Below are 22605 nucleotides of genomic sequence, written 5' to 3'. Positions count from 1 at the left end.
ACCCACAGTCTATAATTTGTGGGTGACCTTTAACTACATGAGGATAAATGGTTACAAATGAGGACCTCTGGTCTTGGCTTTGGTAACCTAGTTTGTTACTTCTGTTAGTAAATCAAAAAACATGTATATCCATGGGGTTTTTGGAGTGTAACATTTGGCTTAGATTTAAGCTGGGATAACTGAACAAAGTGGAAAACCAAACAAGTAAATATGATTATCCTGCAGTGTTTTGTTTTATGGAGTCAGGTTCTGAAAGAAGCAAAGCATGTGGGATACTTTAAGGTCTGTAAGACAGACACGTGCTATTCCCATAATGAAATCTACTCCCTGAATTAGGGCTTTGTGCTATTAAGAGGTTTTGCTTGTGTTTATTTTGTTACAAGACTGCATTTTTGCTGGAGTCCAGCAGCATGCTAAGCTTTGGATTTTCACAGGCTCTTGTATGATGAGGCTGGTGACATGAATCCCTCTTCTTGAAGGACCAATTATGGTTAGGGTATCAGCCTCTAACATCCAGGGTGTTCCAAGGAGTTTGGTTTTGAAACACACCAATAGGGATTATTTGGGATGGGGGATGTTCACAGAAATTCAGGAATGTGATTGAAATAAATGCATTTTTTACCAGTAGATTATTTGCTACCAAAAAATCTGTGTAGCTGGGAGGTGATAGTGACTGTCTGAGAGCAGCAGGTATGGAAATCTGGAAGGAGATGAAACACTCAGAAATTATAGAAGGTGTACCCAGTCCCTGCAGCTGTTTTTATTCCCCCTATCCTTAAATACACATAAGGGCTTTCCCCATTCTGCTCGATCATCACAACATACAGAAATAAATTTCAGGAAGTCTTCCAAGACCTTAAAGAGTCAACAACCCTCTGGGTCTTGATTTCTCCACCCCAATTTCAGTGGGTTAATTTCTCTGTGGAAAGCTCTGATTGCTGTGGTGCTGTGACCTGTCTGTCTTTTTCTTTGAAGCCCAGATATTCATGTCACAACAGAAAATAAATGTTGGGCTGCATGATTTTGTCAGCTTATTACCCATTTGCATCAAGATTTTCCTGAATGGGGAGCAAAATGGAAAAAAACCAAGAAAACAACCCAAAACACAAACCAAAGGTCAAAATGCTGATAGACCATCTGTATGTGGATTTCCTTTCTCTTACTCCTCTTTCTTCCTTTCTTCATCTTCATCTCAATCTCCACTAAACCTAATTCAAAATCTCTGCTTCATCATTTGGTCTGTACCATACACCCTTGGGTTACAGAAATTAATTTTTGCAAATAGTTCCACTCTCTGGAAGATCCTCAGTCTCACTTCATCTTCCATACAGTTTTAAGGAACTGTGCATCTCCACAACCTCCTGAAGTATTTCTCACCAGTATTTTCCTTGCACTTGTACTGAGCTTCCTGATGATTTATCCTTCTGGTTATCACAGCGATTTAATACATGACTGTTGCTCATGAGAAAAGAAAGGTCAGCAAAAGCAAGGTTGGGATATCTCTGGTTCTCATATTTTTTATGGTTAAAAATATCTCTCTCCTCAGACGTGAAGGGATGGTGATGCTGTGAATATCATCCTGCATGTGATGGAAAACATTTTCCATTGTGTCCCAAAGGTGCTCTAACTGGATTTGTCTCATTTCCTCTGCAAGTTTGTTCCACAGCTGCATCTCCAGCCAGGAGATTTTGTCTCTGGCTTTTGCACTTTTTGTTCTGGACTTTGTGATCTTCGCTGTCATGATGAAGAAATAAGTTTAATGGTCCAGCCAGTGCAGAGATGGAGAGCAGGTTTGCAGTGTACCAGACACTGCACCAATTACTCCAAAGATAAGCCCTGAGGACCTCAATTAGTAGGAGGAGGAGAGTCAGAGCAGGTGGAAGTCATGGACTGGTTTGCTGCTGGTGCAGTCAGGCAAAAGAGCAAGTCACAGGGGAGTCTTGGCTTTTGGATTCTATTTCTCTTTATTGCTGTGTCTGAATCGTGGATACTGTGCACACCTCCAACACGACATCTGGGAATTGCAGGTGCCTTTTCTCTCAGTTATTACATTGCGTAGTTTCTATTATTTTGTTTTTAATATACCTTTCTTGTGCAAGATTCATTATTCTGGCTTCTGTGCCTAAATCCTCCTCCCTGAAGAGGTGGGAACTCTCATTTCCAGGAATTTGTGGCTGCCTCAGTAAACTTAAGAGCTCTCCAAGATTAAGGATGTCTTTCTGCCTTTACCTCCTTCCTTTATTTCCCTTTTACTGTACCCTGCATTTGGGCAGACAAGGTGCTCCTATTCAGCTGCAGTCCCCTGGGACCTACACTGATCTTCACCATGGATGTAGTTTCCATCTTTCCCCTTTGTGGCTCCCTACTCTCACAAACCAGTTCCTCCTGATTTACATCTCCTGGGGGCAGCTGAACGGGTTTTTCAAAGTTGCTTATTAAAAACTACCTCCCTTAAGCTCTGTTTCCTTCTGCTGCCAGCTGTTTGCCCGTGTTTGAACAGAAGGGTGATTGCACCTTCTCTGCCCTCCAAAGCCTGGCTTCAGCAGTCCATCCCCAGCTGACCCTGTCCTTCTCCTTGCTGCCTGGCCCTACCTCACAGCTGTTGGCAGCACACCTTGTTCTGAGAGGTGTTTCAGTTACTGATGGGTGAGCGACTTGGTTCAGAGTTTGGTTTGGATGGGCTCCCATAAATTGTAATGCTCGACTGTAGGTTATCCAAACTGTCTGGGCCTCTTGAGACTCCAAGCTGGCCTGGAAGAGCCAGGCTGTTTGCCGAGCTTTTGGCACTTCCTGATCCCAGGGAAGCTGCAGATAGCATGGCTGGAGGCTTTTTCATCAGAGGTCAGCATTTTGGCTGCTTGTTTTAGCTGGATCCTGAAAAAGGAGTGAGCAAGCAAATAAGCCCATTTAGAGCTAGGTGGTCCCATCAACCAGGTGGGAACATGAGGGAGCTGTAAGGAGCTCTCTGATTCCTTATATTTGAGATGTGCATTGCCAGGACATGCTGGAATTTGACAGAGTGGGGGATGGAGTGACTCTGTATTGGCACAACATTGGGTTTGGCACCTCAGAGCAGAAGCCCAGGGGTAGGTCTGGGTGGAGAAGGGATGCTGCACCACAAAAAGTGGCCACTGGAGCTGGCTTTGTTCAGACAAACCCCCAGAACTACAGATGAAGCTGACTGACAGATCAAAGAGTGAGTTTTTGCTTGCACTACAACTCCTCATAACGGTGTGTGCACAAACAGCTCCAATGTCATGGCTAATGCAATATCCTGTCTGCAGGGAGAGTAGGAGATTTGGATGTGATCAGACTGAGCAGCTCCTTGGCAGAGCCTCAGCAGCTCCAGCGTGCAGTAGTTCAGTGGCTTTCAAGCCAAAACTCTTGTCCAGATCATTAGCAGCCACTGATGAACCTATTCTCCCAGACTTTGTCTATACAGTTTTTAAACACATTAGCACTGTCCATTTATAATCACTAAGTCAGGGAGATTGATGGGGAGAGAGAGAAAAATCCTGTCTTTTACAAATCTCTGTAAAGATTCAGCTGTTAAAAAAAAAAAAGGTTAAACTTCTGGATAGGCTCTGTAGAATAACTACTTCTTCCTCTAACTGCAGTTGTGGATGGATTCCCTACAGAGTTTGGAGGTGGGATAGAGCTCACACCTGCACTGCCAAATCTGTGAGACAGAGAGAGAAGTCCCCTGGCCTGATGATGTCATCTATTTTCACTCACCTTTGAATCCACTCTTTTCCCAGCCCCAAACCAGTGGAAAACACAACCATTTTGCCAAACATGGAGGTAAAGTGGGAGGTGCAGGAAAAACTATCCCAAAACCTACATTCCCTTTACATTATGGTTCATTCTTTGGAGTATTTTGCAATGTTCTGGTTTTTTTTTGCTTTCCATTCTGCAACGCTGCCTCTCTGCAGCTTCACCCTGGTGCTCAGCCTTTCCTGCCCACGTGGTATTCAGCTTCATGTAGACGTCATGAAGTTATTGCTAAATCACAGCTGTCTTGCCAAACAACTGCCTCTTCCTCTTGCCAATTTTGTTCAGCCTCTGAAGCAGGGCTTGTGCTGGGCCCCTCTCAAATGATGTGCTCAGTTACAAATGCAAAATAAAATGCAGAACACTAATAAAGTAGTTAAGTTTTGATTAATTCTGTGAAAGGGTTAATAGGATTATTTTTTTTTTCTTCTTTTTTTTTTCCCCTCCCACTCTCTACGTAGGAAAAAAAAAAAGACAGAGTGAGAGACCCAAGTGGACATAACTAGAACAAAGCCCTGTTTATGATTAGTATGGCTGAAAATATCCATGTTAGGCCAGGTGCAGATGGCTAATTCCCCCAGACTACAAGCCAATTTAAACCATAATTCCTGAGATAGACCACTTTTCCCAACATTAATGGGAACCAGCTGCCTCCTATTAATAATATGGATGATTACAAGAAAAAAAAAAAGTGGGGGAGGGAATAGTGGAGTTAGAGAAGATATTATTTTCCAGACTGTTGGCTGTGTCCTGCTGAGGACAATATGGAAAGCTATGGAATATGAGTCTTGAAAACCTGTCAAGTTAAATACTCACAGTGTGTTTGCTCAGAAGAAGGATGGAGCTATCAGTGTACTTCTGTGTTTCGGTGACAAGGTTATTTAAGGGGTAGCAATTGTATTTATTTAGTTATTTGCTGGTTCTTTGCCTTGCCTCTGCTGACACTGGATGGTTTTGATTAGCTCCCTAGGAGGGGAGCCCATTGCCTTTGGTACATGGAGCCTGGCTGCTCCCACTGAGCCCTGATTTCGTGTGAGATTGTAGAGCACATCAAAGCAGAAAGACAGCAAATGTTCTGAATTGTTCTCCTGAGAGCCTGACTTGCTGGTTCAAGAAATTTGTTCAGGCTTCCATTATTATTTGTACCAGTGTGAGGTGAAATGGGACGACATGGCAATTCGTGGCGTGTAATAGCAATGTGTCTCAGGATTGGCTTTTTTTTTTTTTTCTGTGTTCTTTGTGATTGTTTTCCTTTGGTTGTTTTTGGAAATCTGAGTAGAATTTATTAAAAACAAGAGAAAAAGTCACACTGTACTTATTTTACTTGTTTGGGAGGCAAAAGGAAAATCCCATGGCATCAATGGTTTTGGCTATACTCCTTGTTCCCTATGTAGACAGGATTCTTAACATATGGATCATGTCTTTGATAAATAAAAGAGACTCACTAAAAATTCCCCTCTTGCCCCTAAAGGAGATGAGAAGGAGCCAATGCCCTTTTCCCAGTTATTCTGCTAGGATTGTGGGGGATTCCTGGAGATGTTTAGCTCACACAGGCTGCATTTCTTCTTGATCTATTTGATGATGGTCTGCAGACATGTGCAGGAAAATCCAGGTCATGGTATTGCCACACACAAAAAAACACCACCACAAAAAAACCAACACACAAAACCAAAACACCCAACACAAACCCCCCCACCACCACCCACCCAACACACCCAACAACACCAAACACAAAAACACAAAAAACCAAAAAACCCACCACATGGTATTGCAATTCTTGCTGGAGGGTTGTGAGGTGAATTTTTGTGTACCTGAAGAGGTGCAAGCTGGGATTGTCCTTTATCCAGCCTGAGGATGCTAAAGGTCCTGATGCCTTCCCAGACCATGTGGACCTCCAAGGGGATGAACAGCAAGGGACCCTCAGAGCTTTTCCTGCTCCTCTCTCAAGAAGAGCCCTTTTTCTAAGTCAGGAGCAAAATATCCTCTAGATCACAAACTCTTAGCTGGCAACTCTGAGGGAAAAAAAAAAAAAAATCTGTATTCTCGGACCTTCTAGCAAAGCCATGAAACTAAGGACATTCCAGCAGCCTATCCCAGTGGCAACATTTAATTTTCATTTACATGTCTTAGTAGCCCAGACCTAACATGGGTCAGCAGAACATCTCTCTGGGGTATTTATTTTAAAGGAGAAAACCTCTACTGCCCCTCCCCAAACTTCAGGAGTATTTAAAGCAGACATGGCAGAGGTAATGAGAAAGAGATTATTGATTTTATATATGTAAATAGAGCATAGCTGAGTTGACAATGTCTCTTTAAATAATTGAAAAAGTCAGCTTCAGCTGACAGTAGTTCACTAGATAATGAGGCTGGTGGTGGAGGAACGTGAATAATTAGAGAGTGGGATTCTTGCTGCGTGGAATTGACCCTTGGGGGCTCAGAGAAAGAAGGGTTTGTGGCTGCTCTGAAATGCTAGTGGTCTGCTCCAGCATTCCTCTTGTCAATACAAACCTTGTGTTTTTATTGGAAACACGTGTCAAAACAAAACAGCGTTTGAGGCTGCTGCTGAGGGAAGGTGGGCAAGTCCAGAGACAGCAAACCTGTTTTTCTGTTTGTTGCCAGAAATTCCTCACCACTGCTGCCCATCATGCTCAGATAGAAGGAGAGACAGTGAGCACCCTCATAATAAAGTAATTATTTGTTTACACGTATGGACAGACAGAAAAAAACCATACACTGGTGATTCTGCTGCTATTGCCTTCTCAGTGAAGGTATTTACACCCAGAAAATTAGGGAAATCAGGGTGACCAAGGCATTGCTTTGATGAAGTCTGGATTTAGGGCTTACATTGCAGTACTTCCCTGGAGAAAAGCTGTAGCAGCAAGTGAGAACTTATCTGTCCTGGGCGGGCAGAAGGGCATTCAGTTATATGCAATATTTAACTCCCCATGGGCTGCCAAAACATTTTAAGAACTTTGTAAATTTTGAGTATTGGCTCCATTACCTGCATTATAGAAAACTCGGAGTAAAGAGGTGAGAGACACAGTATCTGGTGTTTGCATAAATAAATCTTTGGGTTTGCTAGTTTTCTTTTATTTTTTTTCTTTTAAACTGATAATTCTTTTGTTGGGCTGACGTTAACCATCTGCCTCTTTCTCTGCCCTCCTTCAGACCCCACCTCCCGAGATGGTTTTATTTCATGGCTGAATTAAATTGTTTTGGGAGATAAAGAGCCCAATTTGTAATGTGCTTTAGGGGCTTTCAGAATGAAAGGCAGGGATTGAAGTGGAGTATTTGGTTATTAGTGTCTCCATATTTCTTTCCCTTGATCTACCTGTCCCATCGCGTTGTCAGATCTTCACGGTTGAGGTTTGAGGCAATAATGGTGAAAGCTGGAACATGTGAGCCCCATTTAAGCCCAGCACCATCATATTTCTGGAGTGGATCTGTGCCTAATTGAAAAGGCAAGTGGGTTTCTCTGGCAAAAGAAAACGTGGCTGTCATAGGCTTTACCAAGTTCAGTTAAACAGAGTAGAATGTGCTCTGGCATCTTTGTTTGGTTTCCATTTTAAATGTAAAATTAAAAACATATTTCATCTGTTGGAGGTTTTAAGGATGATTTACAAACCTAAAAAAAAAAGAACTCTACAGCATTCCAAGGTCTGGCCCTTGAGATGCCAGGAAATAAGTCTCTCCTCATCTCCACAGTATCATCTCCACAAGGCTTTGTGCACACTGCCTTACACATCACCTTATGGGCAACGTGTAGAGTTGTCACCATTCCTCATCATCTTCTCATGTATTTCCTATCGCTCTGAAATAGTTCAGGAAATAGAAACTGTTTGCTTCCAAATTCTGCAGGATTAGAGCCAAGTTTTGGACTGGAGGTCCATGGAGGTGGGATGAGAGGATTCCCATTTCTCCCCTGCTGCCACAAGCACCTTTGAGGCACTTTCTTTGAGAGGTCAGGATGTCCAAAGCTTCCAGGCACAGATCAATTTGTTCCTTTCTTCTGATGTCTTTTTCAATCATCACTGTAATTTCAAATATATTTCTTTCGGTGAGTATCCATTTTCAGTTTAGAAGATGCAGATGACTTTTTTATAGGTGATACTCCTTTTTGTTAGTTTGAAACATTTGATGATTGACATGTGCCCTTCAGAAGACAGTTTGTGGGAAAGCTTCACCCACAGCAACAATTTTACCAAAATAATTTCCCTTATTATTTAAGTACACAAACTCAATGAATTCTTTAACGGAACATCACAAATAGTTACCCATTACATGTTGTGTTCTTTTGATCAAGTGCTGTGGGTTTTTTTTTGTGTCTGATGCATTTTAGTGTCCCCACTGCTTACTGAGCAAAAGCTCTGCTATGAATCAGGAATATTTTAAGAAAGGTTATGACAAAACAAAAAAAATCTCACACCGAATAAAGACAGCAGTCAGTCAGCTCTGGAGGGCTCCTTTTGAAGACCTCATCCATCATTTGGGAATTGGCACTGGCAGCCCTTGGATTACAGAGGAGTTATGTGCACTCTCTTCTCACAGCGGTGGCACAATTGTTTTGAAACTAGGCAGATCCTGTGTGTTTACCATTTGGCAGGTTCTGTGTTTTTGGCTGGCAGCCACACTGAAATGTGTTTAGTTTTAATTGACAGCCACGGTCAACACTGCAGATCCCAGGTAGGTACTGCTAATCCTGACAAGGCAAGGCAGAAACAGACAGGCTTGTGTTCCAGCTAGTCAGAGATTCAAACCTTCAGGAAGCAAAGGCATTTTGCCTCTAGACAGTTCTTAGCCTCAGGAGCTCACCCTCCAGTCTCATCTCCTCAGGTGGGGTACTCCAGATGGGGTCCCACAAAGGCAGAGAAGAGGGGGAAATCCCTTTTTTTACCCTGCAGTGGGAAGCCAGCTGCTGGTATCCTTGCACAAGAGGTCTTATTAGAGCCCAGAGACATCAATTTTCCTGGGTTTGGGAATTGAAAGCCAGAACAGTTACCCACAGACCTCCAGTTTAAAATATAAGAGGCATTCCAAAAGTGCATATGGTTAGATTTATGTAAGCCACAGTTTGTAATGGTTTAGATTTCACCTCCTAGTCCTTGTGAGAGTTTCAGCCTTGCTCTCAAGAGAGTGAAAAAGGAACACAGAACATTTACAAAAAGAAAAGAAAAAACCATATGCACAGACTTAGGGTGGCTTAGTCATGACATCTAATTAGGGACAGCAATGATTTCTGTGAACCACAGAAATGTTAGCTTCAGTTGGCATAAAATTCCACAGGGTAATACTTGGGACTATCTCTCAGCCTATCTGTCTCTCTGTCTATCAGCCATGCTCATATGCTTTATTATTAGTGATGCATTCCTTCTCATGTTATTGTCTTCCCTTATGAGATAATTCCACAAGGAATTCTTTGACTTCTCCCCGAAGTGCCTTGCATTTCAAGTAGCTGCTCAGCAGAGCTCCACAGCAGAGGGACTTTTATTTATGGAAAAAAGGTTGTTTCTGGCTATTGGGACAACATCAGCATTTAAGTCTCATCCTTATTCACCTCTGTGTCTCTGACAGAGGACAGAGAATCAGCAGCATTGAGTTTGACACTTCCAAAAGAGGACACTGAAAGTAGAGATCCAGAGCAGAGGAAGTTTGTTGTGTCACCTGGGAGTACCTGGGATGTTTGCTCCACCCGTGTGCTGTGGGATGCCCCAGTGAGAAAGTAACCCAGACACTGGCAGTGACAGCTTTAAAACATGAGGTCAGTGAGTCAAGGTATTCCCTAGCCCCCAGATACAATTCCTGGTGGTACTTCTGCAGAGAGATATCTTCAGAACAGCACAGCATTTATACATTTTCATTATTTCTGAGTGCTATTTTCTTTCAATCTGGGAGAAGTTAAAGAGTATCTCCCAGTTTCTCATTTTTAGTGGGCCTGTGAGATTGAGGTGGAGACCTGGCTGTTCCAAACTTTCCAAAAGGTATTTCCAATAGTAGAGTAGCCCTATTTTCTCCTTCAACAGGTCTTTAAACTGTGCAGTACTTGTTCATCAGCCTCAGACTTTGATTTGGCACTGCTATGTCGTGCAGATGTAGCAATCACATTTGTGAGCCTGGAACTAATTAAAAATGGAATATTTTAGATCAGTCATGGTGAGTGTGGCCAGATTTACAGGGAGAATACAAGGGAGCTTAAGGAGCAGAGTGATCCAGTCTTTTTAAAATGTTCTTCCTTCAACATTGGTCCATTACCTACAGGCCAGCAGGGTTGGACCTTCACAGCACTGTCTTTATGCAACCTCTGGCTGCTTAAAGGGGAGCTTTAAGAGGACACTTTTCATGGTTTGCTGCATTCCAGATGTATGCAGAACCGTCTCTAAACTCTGTCTGGCAAGACTTTGCTTTCTCTTTTTTTTTTTTTTTTTTAAGAGGGCATGGTTGCCAAGCCTGTCCATCAATTTAACAGGAGACAATGAGTTAAAAGCAGTGGGGAATAGAAAAATCCAGAGATCTGAACAAAAAACAGATGAGTAGATAGATGTGGCTCTAGCTTTGTACAACCACACATCTGACAGCTGCCCAGAGTGGGGTAGGACCACCAGAGGTAATACTGTTACCTAAAACAGTAATTTGCAAAAAACCCTAAAACTGATTTGCAAAAGCCTCTCTGATGCTGTGAACTCGGTGTGTGAGTGACTGAAGTGAGAGTTTGCCTGCAGACAGCCCTGCAGGGCCTTTGGGGAGGAAAGATTATCCACAGAGCAATTATATGGAGGGTCACCATCACTTCCTCCTTGCTCAGCTCAACATTTCCTAGGCTTTGCTGCTCCTGGCTGCCAGCTCTGCACCGGCTGAGTGCTGAGTCAAGCTGAGGAGCAAAGCAAAGCCCCTGTGGTGTCTCTCACGGTGTAGCCAGGGCTTGTGACAGAGCAGAGATTTTTCCCTTTGCATCTCACCAGAGCTTGGACAGCCACACACCCATTAAACCTCTCAGCACAGCCTGGTGGGGACATCGTGCTCCTGTCACCATGGCTCTGTGTCACCTGGTTGTGCCCTGGGCAGCTCTGCAGTCAGGATCTCTTCCTGACATGCAGATTCCACTGGGCTGTTGGATCAGATCCTCTGAGGAAACAAATAAATAGGATGCCCTAAATTTTAGCTTACCTGTGGGATATTCCTTATAGGATGTTCAGCCTGTTGCTGTATATATGAAGGTGATTTTCTAGTCCTGATGCCCCACAAAACCTTTTGATCTGAAAATCTTAAGCAGATGATTTAGTATCATACAATGGTATTTAAATTTTTTTTTTTATTCTGAAAGACCTTTAAAATGAATTTGTAGAAAAAGTGGTAAAGTGTTGAAGGCACTACCATGGGGAGGTGACTGGGGGTGTCACACCCAGCTTTTCACTGTCACCAAAAGGCCCTGTGTGCTTCTCCTGAGGGTATGCAGCAAAAGCCTCAGTTTATCAGCCCCCCCATAAAGATAAATAAAAAATCAACTTTTCTTAAACATGCCTTGGCTTGCAGTCTCTGCACAGAGCTCTGTGCAGCATGGCTTTTATTACCATTAAAATGATTTAAATGGAGTCTCTGCCCAGCAGCATTGTAGGTGACATGTTCCCTAGCTGCTGTGTATCCAAACAGATTGCTGCAAGGCCTTGAATAAACATTTTGTAAGTCTAGCTCTGAAGCAATTTACATCAGGCAGCATATATTGTGTGGATGCCAACTAGTTCTTGTGTATTCCTCACAGAGCAGACAATGTTTTCTATCAAATCTGTTGGGTGAAAACAGAAAACCTATTAATAATGTGTCAGGAACCTGACTGAATGCAATATTTATGTGGAAGTCTCATAGAGGGCTTGATTTTAAAGAGTACATGAATTCCGTGATTGGTGTTTGAAATGTGAGGAGAACAAAAACAATTTTAACATTTTTCTCACAGGTACACCTACCCACACAATTTCATTCCTCTTGTAATATGAAGGGCTGATGTTTCTCTCAGAACAAGCTGAATGCAGAGCTTGTCAAAGCTGCTCCATGCATTGATCTCAAGAGGTTTACTCCAGGGTCAGTGCATTGTAGAAAAAAATTAGATTAAAACACTCAAAAGGAGCAAATTCCCAGGGCCCTTAAATTTTCCTTGTGTGTTACTATGGTGAAATCTCAAGCCCATCCATTGGTTTTGGTGATGAGTTGAAGCTGTGTTGAAACAGAGCAGAACCAGCTCTTGGCCAGCACAATCCTCATTAGGTGCTGAGTTGTGTGCAAAGCACCTCGAAACTGAACCTCATCCAAACCCAGAGTCTGCAAGGATGGAGATGGAAATTTCATGAAGTGAGGCTTCAGTTGGAGTCCTGCTCCTCTTTTGCTTTCGCACAAATCACCAGAGTTCTAAAAACAGCCTCCAACTCTCATGTCTACTGGCAGGGCTGCTATTGATCGTGTCCAGAAAGAGGAATGGAAAGACACGACTGAATTGGCAACCATCCTGAGCCATGAAGTTTGGATCTAAACCTCAATCCAAGCTTTGCTAAAGAACAGGAGGGTTTTATTTTTTTTTAATTTTTTTTTTTCAATGTATCTGGAGGTTTGATTTAATCTCTTGTACTTGCATGGAAAATCCATAGTGCTGGAGTACAGTGTTTCCTCAGTCGATAAGATCTGCTGGATTTGGTGCTCTGGGGTGATTTGGGGAAACTTTTAACCTGGGAAGAGAGTGCCTTAAACAGCCTCAGCAATGTCTGCAAGGGAGAGGGATCTCCAGCCATGGGAACCAGGAGAGAAAAAAATATTCCCAGTGTTCCTGAACACAGCCCAACTCAAATGTCGTATTTGGTTTTTTTTTTCAGAACAGGTTCTTTATTAGTTTTTATTTACTTATTTAAATTTTTTTTTTTTATTCTTTTTATTTTATTTTGTCAGCTGGAGCAGGTATAGTACTTAAAACCCGATTCAAAAATCGACTAATGGATAATGTGGAAAGTTTAATCAGCATGAAGGCTTTGGTCACATTGTGATTAATACTTGCCAGCTTTCTGCAGGTTTTTTTTTTTTTTAAATGAGTTGCAAGTCATTAAACTAATTAAACTCATTGATTTCAACCAGATGTTTGCACCTGGAAGTGCATTTATTATCATTCATTACTGGAGAGGGACTTTCCATCAGGAACTGCAGTGATAGGACAAGGAGTAATGGGTTCAAACTGAAAGAGAGGAAATTTAGATTAGATATGCAGAAGAAATTTTTTCCTGTGAGGGTGGTGAGGCACTGGCACAGATTCCCAGAGAAGCTGTAGCTGCCCCATCCCTGGAAGTGTCCAAGGCCAGGTTGGATGGGGCTTGGAGTAACCTGGAATAGTGGAAAATGTCCCTGACCATTGAACAAGAGGATCTTTAAGGTCCCTTCCAACACAAACCATTCTTAGTATTAATTAATTAGATTTAGTAATAATTGCTTTTAGTTTTAAGCTTTTCTGTCTCCCCAGTTAATAAACAGAAATATTAGCATGTGATTGAGCCAGCTGGTATCATCATTGTTAAAAACAACTAACAAAATATCATAATGTACAATTTGCAAAAGACAACAGATTGGCAACTTCTTGTCCAAACTGTATAGTAAATATGCTCCAGTAATGAGTGGCTTACCAGAAAGCAAGAGAGAAAAGACCACAAATAAAATCAATATTATGATAAATATCACTTGCCACCAGTAATTTGAAAAGCTCCTTTTCCATCCAAAACATTTGTTTTAAATTATATGTTAGCATATTCTGGAAATAATTATGATAGACTATTTTTAAATTAGTAGTGCACAAAGGACTTTCTTCTTTATGTCCTTTTTTTACATCCACAGTTTCTGGTTTCTGCTGTGCTAAAATAGACTTGGATAAGGATCCATAGATGTGTGTGTGTACATGTAGATACTTTATTTATTTCCTGTTTTGGACTATGGAATTGTGTGCCTTGGGAAGCAGGTGGTTTCCAACATTTGCAGAGATCTGCATGTTAAATTAGTTATGTTTTGTATTGCAGGAAAGTATTGCTATGTGTATTTTCGTGACATTCCTTTCAGGCATCTTTTTGGGGTTGTTTCCAAAATGCTATGAAAAAAAAAAAAGTGATTTGCTTTCAGAAAGGAATTGCTCAGCTGAAAATAATGAATATGTTATAGCTAATGTGGAAACTCAGTATGTCAGAGGTGATGTGGAAAACTCTGGAGCAGACTGAACTGAAAGGATAAATGATCCCCAAAAGGAATCAAATGAAGCTGTTACAGAAAGTCCTACTTCTTCCAGTGTCAGGACAGTTTGGAAACCTCAGATGAAAGACCTCTGCTTCTCACGAAGGGTTTGGGAGGACAGGAGACTTTCTGCTGGTTTTGGTGAATGAGTTGGTTCTTGGCCAACCTATCCTCACATTGACCCTTTCAGGGCAAAGGATCCAGGTGTGGGTGATGCCCCAAGCCTTGTGCCCCATTATGGGATGGCCAAGTGTCCCACAGAGGTTTGTGCAAGCAGGGAATTCTTACAGTTTCAGTGCCAAACACAGACTTGTGTGCAGGATGAGCTGCTTGTTACAGGAGGAGTAGGATTTGAAATCTCAGCTGGGAGTGAAGTTTCCTTGTTGCTGTCTGAGGAAGCCTGGAGAGAAATGCAAATCAAGAGCTGCAGTTTCAGCAGACTCCTGTATAATTCACAGGCCTGGGGGACACCTGCCCTGTCCCCACAGCACAGTGTGTCTCTCACTGCTCTGTGCACTATATGTGTATCTGTTGTTTCCCTGGTTTTACCACCAAATATCGCACTGGCTGAAGGTTAAAAGAGAATTCTGATGAGTGTCAGCTCTGCTTTTGAGAGCATCCATCTTACCAGACCGCTCTGATCAATTCTCCAGTTTGACTACCAAAATGAAAATTAAACATCCTATCCACCAGGAAAACTAATTTGAAAATACATTTTAACTCTAGAGCCATCTTTTACCTGCAAACTTAATTGTGTTCCTTTAAGAAGATATAATTAAGTATCCTCATGGCAGACCATCAGTTTTAACAAAGCATCTCTAGAGCACATAGACATCATTACTAATACAATTCTTTGAGGTGCAGGCAGGAAAATAAATTGGTTGTCATTGGGACATCATCAATATAATGAACATCTGACATGTAGACTCTGTTTCAGATGACACAGACATAGATGAGCAGGAAAAATTGTTAATAAGAACTGCAGACAGGACATTGCAGGCTGTATCTGTCTCATGAAATGTTATTTGCTGCCAACATATTGCAGTAAAGAAAGACTGTTCTACCTGGGAATAGATGAGAAAAATAAAGTGAAGAGTCACTTTCAGGTATGTCCTGAGAAACTGTTCAATAACACAGCTTGAATCTTTGACTTTTTTTACTGCATCTTGGTAGCTACTTTCATTTCAGGCAGGAAATTGGTAATTTGCTTGCTTTTTATTTCCATTTACCACCACAGCAGAATTGAACCTTTGATTTTTGGAACAATACCCTCTCCAGCAGAAATCAGTAGCTCACACTGTCATGCAGACAAACAAAAAGCAGAGCTGGTTGAAGTTTTGCAAAGCCTACAGGGGAAATTTTGACATGCAGAAGTGAATACCCAAATACCCTCAGCTGTCTTGGGGATTTCCAGCAGCGCCTGCAGGATGTGGGGGAAAAATTCCAGGGTTGAAAACAGCTGAAAATGTTCTACAATGGAGTCCCAGCTCAGCACTCTTCAGTCTCACTTGTCTTACGTGGATTTAAGCATGTGTTTATTGTTAAGGGTAGATGTTTAATCCAACAAGGACCCACTGCTTTTCCAAGCAGGACCACAGCAGCTCCTTTTCTGTTTCATAAATTATTTGGGAAGTGAACCTACACTCTTTCAAGTCTTTTCTCCCAAAATTTTCATTAACAAACTTGGACGGTGTGTACTCTTTGAATCAGTTGTTTCCTATTCAATTCACATGGTGAGTGAACTGAACCACACAATATAATTATTTTCCCCAGTTTTAGATGACTGAAACACAATGAAGGATAAATTTTTCTTTACATGGAAGAGTTTTAGCTCATGTCAAAGGGATTAGCCAAGGGGTTTATCAACATACACAGATCCCCAGTTGACACGATATGTGTGAGCTAAAACCCCACAAGTTGGAGCAAACTAAAAGAAGCAACACCACCAGGAGGTACCTTTATGCAACCAGAGCAGTTTGAAGCACTGGGCACACCCTGAGCTGATCAGGAGGTATAAATAACTCTCCTCATGGAGTGCATTTGGCCAGAGAAAGCATGGCAGACAGAGAGTTTACAGGGAATGTGAAAGAGATACAGGATCAAAAGCTCAGATAAACATCCTAACACTTAGATACTAACGTGGATACTCTCCAAAGTTCTCCCAGCCATCCAGGCCTGGCTCATCCACCTCGTGGTGTCATGAGAAATGGGTTTCTTACAATGCTGCTGCTGCTGCTTCCTGTTGTTTGACAGGCAGGAAATACAAGCCAATGAGCCTTTCTCACTGGAGCTCATAATTTCTGGTAGGAGAGAGAATCAGAAAGTGCAGAGGCAGAGCTAGAATGTAAAGCAGAGTGCTGGGGGTGGGATGAGGGGGGAAGAAGGGATATTGAGGAGGAAAGTTAATCAAGTTTTCTAATGCCACAGAAGTTTTGAAGGGTATCAGCACACCTTGGTGGGAATGGGATGCTGCTGCAGGATGTGCTTCTGGAACAGCAACTCAGCCCAGGTAATAACATTCCCCTGTGACTGGAGAATGCAGCAGGATGGGAGACTCTTTGAAATGAGAAGCTGCAAATGCAGTTCTAAAATGATTTTTCCATGTGAAAATCCCAAACCAGTAACATTAATCTTGATGCTGTTGTCACTTCCCAGTGTATCTGGCATCTTGGAAAGGCTTGTCATCCATTGTTTTTTTTTTTTTTTAATAATTTTTTATTTTGTTATTTTGCAGGGCTCTAATTAGGATGGCAGTTTTTATCTGGCATTCCATTATTGCCTCAGGGTAACAGGGCAGCAGCCACTGCCCCCAGTGACAGATCCAGCTGTGTACAGCTGTTGTTTTCCTACAGCAAACGGAGCTTTCTTTGTGTGCAAGTCTGAGGCTGTGTACACATGTGTGAGCTCTCCAAAAGCAAACAACTCACCTTTAGAAAGCCAAATTCCAAGCAAGTAATGAGCTCAGCAGCTGTGAAAGGTGTCTCTGTGTTTCATTGTTGATAAAAGTACAACCCACGGTGACTCAAACCTCAGGATGTGGTGGGAAACCAAGAAGAAAAGAGAGATAGAGAGTGGGGGAGAAAGAGGAAAAAAACCAGCCTTCTCAGGATGAGGAGTCCAGACATGCCAGATTTCTTTGGCACAGACACTGCTGTCATGAGCCTTGCAGACACTGAGTGTTCGAGTCCCTGCTTTCTTTTTGTTGGCTCTGAGCACCAAGATCTCGAGAACAGCATCACAAAGTGTTTCAGGTTGCAAAGCTGACCAGTGAGTGCCATAAACAGCATTCTCTTCACAGTGTGCCAGTGCAGGACTGTCACCTGAGGGCTGTCACCAATCTGTCACAAACCTGCATCTCCTCGCTGTGACATAAATGTCAATGGTCATTTTCCTCCACATCAGCCCTTCCTTAAACTCTCCTGGGAGAGCAGAAGGCAGCCACAGGAAGGACAGGGACTTGGCAGTGAAAAGGGGAAAGGGAAAATCTAATCTGGAAGCTGAATACTAAAAGTAGGCATCGATTTCCTATCACAGAGGTGACGTGTTTGAATTCGCTGCGCTGCTTTAGATTGAAAGGCATTTCCCCAGTCACAGGGACTACCAGGTGTGCTGGGTTCTGATGAAATAATGCTTCAGGATTTGTTCCAAGGCCCTGGATTTCACTCCACCAGCTCCAGCCATCTGGCTCAGGCACAGCTTCTTTCTGGAGTGATTTGAGACTCGGTGGCCTCAGTGCTTCTCCTGTGATGCTGTCAGATTTTAAGCTACAGGGGCACAAGCTCAGGCACGAGGAAGGAACTGAAATATTCTAAACTACCCTGTCACAGACAGTACCTAACCAACAGAACAGGTCTTTTTTCTACTGAACATGTATATTCTTGACTTGCAGTGGAAGAGGAGTGCAGCTACAAGATGTGTGGAGAGCAGGAGGAATGAAGAGAATAAGAAATGGAGCAAATCAAGAGCAGACTGCATGGGTTGGTCTGTAGTGTTCACTAGAAGGAATGTTTTAGGATCTCCTGTCAGATCTAATGCAACCTATTGAGGTGACAGATGCTGATTCAGCACAGAGAATTATTTATTTTAATATTCAGATGTTCTCATTCTCACTTATGTATGTGTGTGGGTACCACACACTTGTAACATGAATATGTTTATTTATCTCTGCATTTCCTGAATGGTTGTGGGTCTTTAACAGCTCTCTCTTCTTACCTCCACAAATAAACAACGATGTTAGATCTGATCCCTGGTTATATTCTGAAGACTAACAGCCCCCTGAAGTTTTATGGATGTCTTTAATTAGAATAAAAGCCAAACAAAGCAATCAAAAGAAAACAAGGGAGTTGATGGAGTCTGTTTACCCATCTACTTGCTGGTGGTTAGGAGCAGAACTGGGTAAATATTCGTTGAAAATATTTTATTTCAGACTTTTCTAGTTTTTCTCGGTATCCTGCAATGATTTTTTATGCATTTTTTGCACAAATTTATATTCTTTGAAATTTTGTGTACATATTTTGTATAAATGTGTTTCAACACCCTGGTAGTAAAGTAGTTTTTAGCTGTATCCAGGGCTGTTAAAGGCATTTGTGTGACATTCAGCATCCAAGTATATGTTTATACTTGGAGAGCTGAAAACACTATAAAACAGAGGGTGAAAAATCAGAGATTCCTAGGTGATCACATAAGCACTTGCCTAAATTGTTAGAAGGATGCAAGAGTGGACAGCATGACCCAGTGTTATTTTAGTATTAAGGTGGTTTAAAATTTCTTATATTTCTGCTTTTTTTTTTCCAAATTCTGAGGTAGTTCACTTTGAATGACATAATCTGTGTTCAAGGCTATTTTACCTTTTCTCATTTCTTCTTCAGGTGATTTTCATAAGAACAAAGTGGTCCCTTGCTGTAATGCAAATGTCTCTGGGATTAAACACTTCTGGTGAACTTCAGCCCAGAAGCAAATCAGATCTGTTTCTTAGACAAAAAGGGAAAATCCAGAGAAGAGAATTGGATGAAGGGGAAAATTTGATTTGTGAGGGATCTCTTTGGAAAGTACCATGAGATCTTAAAGAAGGCAGCAGGATTAGAGTTCCTATTCTTGTGAATTGCCTGAACTGCATGAGTGAGTTTTAAGGAGAGCAGTAATGAAGAAATAAAACAGCTTACAAGCTACATCAGCCCTGGAAAACAGATGAATTTCACAAATGGTTTCATCTTCTTTGACTGGTGATACCCTATGGTGATGTACAATTACTTCTTGTTGTAGTTCTTTTTTTGTATCTGAAACACAAAGCCTTCACTTTAAACCTGGTTAAAGAGTAAAATAAGAGAATGCAGCAATTTCTAAACTAGCCATTAGCTCAGCAGCAGGGTTTTCTCAGGCTGTTTTGATAGAGGGAAAAAAAAAATTAAAAAAAGAGAATAGTTTAAACTTTTGCCTCAGGGGTTGAAAACCTATTTTTCAGCCTGTTTAACTGTCATTCTGAGCGCATCTGTTCAAATTAGCTTCAGACAGTGAAATAAATAGGAAATATGGCCCAAGGGTCCTTGGTTTTGTCAGAAGGGACTTCGAAAGAAGTGGAGGAGAAGAAGGAAGTCTGGTTCATGAAGGCCTGCTGGGTCTTTTTGCTGACATCAAATCAAAGCTGACTGAGGGTAAGTTCATTCAATCATCACAAACACCCCAGTGGACAAGAAAACCCTGAATGTGATGATACTGGATGGAAAGTCCGAGACAAGATGTGGTGTGAACTTCCCCAGGCTTGAACTCAGAGTTTCAACAAAGGAAAGAGAATGCCAAGGAATGGGAAATGGGTTCAGGGATGGGAGGGGAAGAAAAGGTTATTTGCTGTCAGTACAGAGTGGCAGAGCAGATGCAGCAGATGTGCTAGGGGGGCACATCTGGGCATTGTCAGCCACACATTTAGCTCTCAGTGTCTCTTCATGTTACAAGACATTACTGTTGACTCTAGAGAGCAAAACGAGGGAGCAGCTTGGGCACTCACCCATTTCAGCCCCAAATCAATAGAATGCCTTTTCTCAGGCAGCATTTCGAGCAGTTCTGTCCCAATAAACCCTGCCCATGACAAAATTTTGGATACTTGTTCCTCTTCTCTCAGAGAGGGCTACCAGATCATGGAAGTGTCTTTGTTTCCAGACTCCTATTGTTCTGATCTCCCCTCTACTCATTTTCACAAGAAAACCCTTCATCACTGCGTTGATGTAAAATATTTGCCTGTCAGTGATATGATAGTTGTATTTATGACCATGGCAAGAAGCAATGGCATCTCCTCACCTTTGTAAGGCTTTTCTCACCCCCTGATTGCCACACTCTGATACCCAGAAATTCAGTTTACCTGTTGTTCCTCTGTATCCTCTGTGTGCATCAATCAGGCTGTTGTCAACAAGAGGAGCTTATCTCTCCCCTTTTATGGGATCTGCAGTTGCTAATACATCCATCACCCTTAGATCACAGAAAACAATTAACAGATGTTTGTGTTCATTTAAGAATCAGTTTCTCCTGGTTCAATGTTTGTTCCTCAGAGCACAAAGCCTTGCAGAGCACTCCTCAGGTCCAGAGTTCTTCTGGACCACCTAGAACATCCTCTAGACCAAGCATGAAAGGCATTCCTGGAAGCAACATAATTAAAAATTATATTTTTATGTCACAAACATATCTTGCTGTCGCTGATGATTTTTCTCTAACACATTTAAAAGTGCCTAAAATCAGCATGGAAATGTGCAGACAAAAGGGACTTAATTAATCCTATTTTTGTCTAATTTGCACCTCCAGGACATTTTGTGAGAAATAAAATGCACTTCACAGCTCTCTCTGGCATGTACTATAATTACGATCAACATTTCTATGTATCATAATGATGATGATGATGATAATGATGAACACTGTTCCCCACCTCTTTGCTGCAGGAAAAGAGCTGACTGCAACAGGATGTACTGTGAGTTGGATTTATTCCTAGATTTATTCCTCCCCTCTCTCAGAGGTAAAATAGGTCAATATTCTATTACAGTCCAAATATTATTAACTTACTGTCCTCATATATTTTGATATTCCAGTGAAAAAGCCCCGCAAGAATCAAAACTGAACTTCAGAAACATGACTCACTTCAAGTGTAATTTTTAAAGTTTTCTCAATCCATATTTCCCCATCTTTTTCTCCAGGTTTTCTGTCCGCCTGCACTTTGCTTCTCAACAGAATGAAAAAGTGAAAACAAAAACCGAGGACTGAAAATGGAAGAAAACAAAACAGGTCTTGGTGCTTGTGGTTCTTTGCACTGGGTGAAAAAAAATCCACAATGTGTTTCCTGAAACAAAATAAAGATTGATATTTACATTTTTTGCAATACAAGCTCCTTTTTGACAGGTGTGTCTTTCCTGGAGTTGTTGAAAGCAACCAAATCCAACATCTTGGGCTTTCTTTTGGGAGAAGAAAAGAAACTGCCAGTCTGAGAGTATTTTCTGGGTAGAGCAAACCTTTTAGTAGGCAGCCACATATATTAAAACAGAACTACTATAAATGTCCATTTATTCAGATGATTCTTCCAAGGAGCATTTTTGAGGTTTTGCTCCTTCTCTGACAGAAAGGAAACTGCAGAGAAGGGAAGAAATTCTGTCTGTGTCTAAGGTTAAGGCAATCTGTAGGAAGGAATGAACACAACACTGAGAAATGAATATCCCATTTCAGAGAAGGCTAAATCATTATCTGCAACATTTTGGATGACTCAGCACATTTCCTGAGCTTATTCTTGCCTCTCACTCCTTTCTCTGCTGTACCTGGAGCTTTTCCCACTGCTGATTGTAGGATAAATCAGGTCTAGGTGGGGTGGAGGTTCAGCACTGGAGAAATACTGGTGTGAAACTGGGTAAGTAGAGACACAACCCTTCCTGGGTGTTACACATCTTCACTGCAAAGACCTTGGGCTGGGGATGAGAGGTGCATGGCAAAAAAATCCACAAGAAACAGAGCTAATTTTTCGGTTAAATGACAGGATTTTGGAGTTAATGACTGGGACAATGAAAAGAACAGAAACAAATATATTCCCATCCAAGCAGCAACTTTCCCTTTTTCCCCAGGGCCAGTGTGGAAATATATTGTTCCTCACTGGAAAATAAAGCCGTGAATACATTGTTAAAAATGGGACAGAACAACGTCTTAACCTTCTGATTTAAACATGAGAACAGAATTTTTAGGATTAAGCATATTAATTATTCCACTGATATGTGATATTTGCTGGTGAGGGTCAAATATATGAAAGCAGTCTCTGTTTCTTTTTACTTACAATCCACTACAGAAACAATTAATTATAAACATAAGCTAGATGTAAGAGGAGGGAGAGAAAATTAACAGCTGGAGTGGGTAATGAAAAGAGAGAAGTGTGAGGAAATTAAATGGAAAAATACACATAACCATATTTGCTGCAGAGATAACAAGGAGAAGAGCATGAACTTGTATTCTTTGAATATGTTCTTGTTGACAGGGCCTTGGAATTTTTATTCAGCATAATTTCCTTCTCCATTTTTACTTGAGATCTTGATATTTCACATAATTTACAACCTAGAGAATCTTCATTCCCTGCTC

General features: G+C 41.6%; 1 long non-coding RNA gene across 1 annotated transcript; it reads left to right on the top strand.

Moving 5' to 3' along the window:
* The first annotated feature begins 978 nt into the window (after window positions 1-978).
* On the top strand, window positions 979-21375 carry LOC146432611 (uncharacterized). Its single transcript, XR_014854255.1, has 2 exons — window positions 979-1116; window positions 21189-21375. It is a non-coding gene; the product is annotated as an uncharacterized LOC146432611 (long non-coding RNA).
* Window positions 21376-22605: the final 1230 nt, after the last annotated feature.

The sequence above is a fragment of the Lichenostomus cassidix genome, chromosome 10 (assembly GCF_008360975.1).
Source record: "Lichenostomus cassidix isolate B80296 chromosome 10, HeHo_3.0, whole genome shotgun sequence".
Lineage (NCBI taxonomy): Eukaryota > Metazoa > Chordata > Aves > Passeriformes > Meliphagidae > Lichenostomus > Lichenostomus cassidix.
The sequence above is the reverse complement of the archived record's forward strand: the minus strand, read 5'-3'. Positions and strand labels throughout refer to the sequence as shown.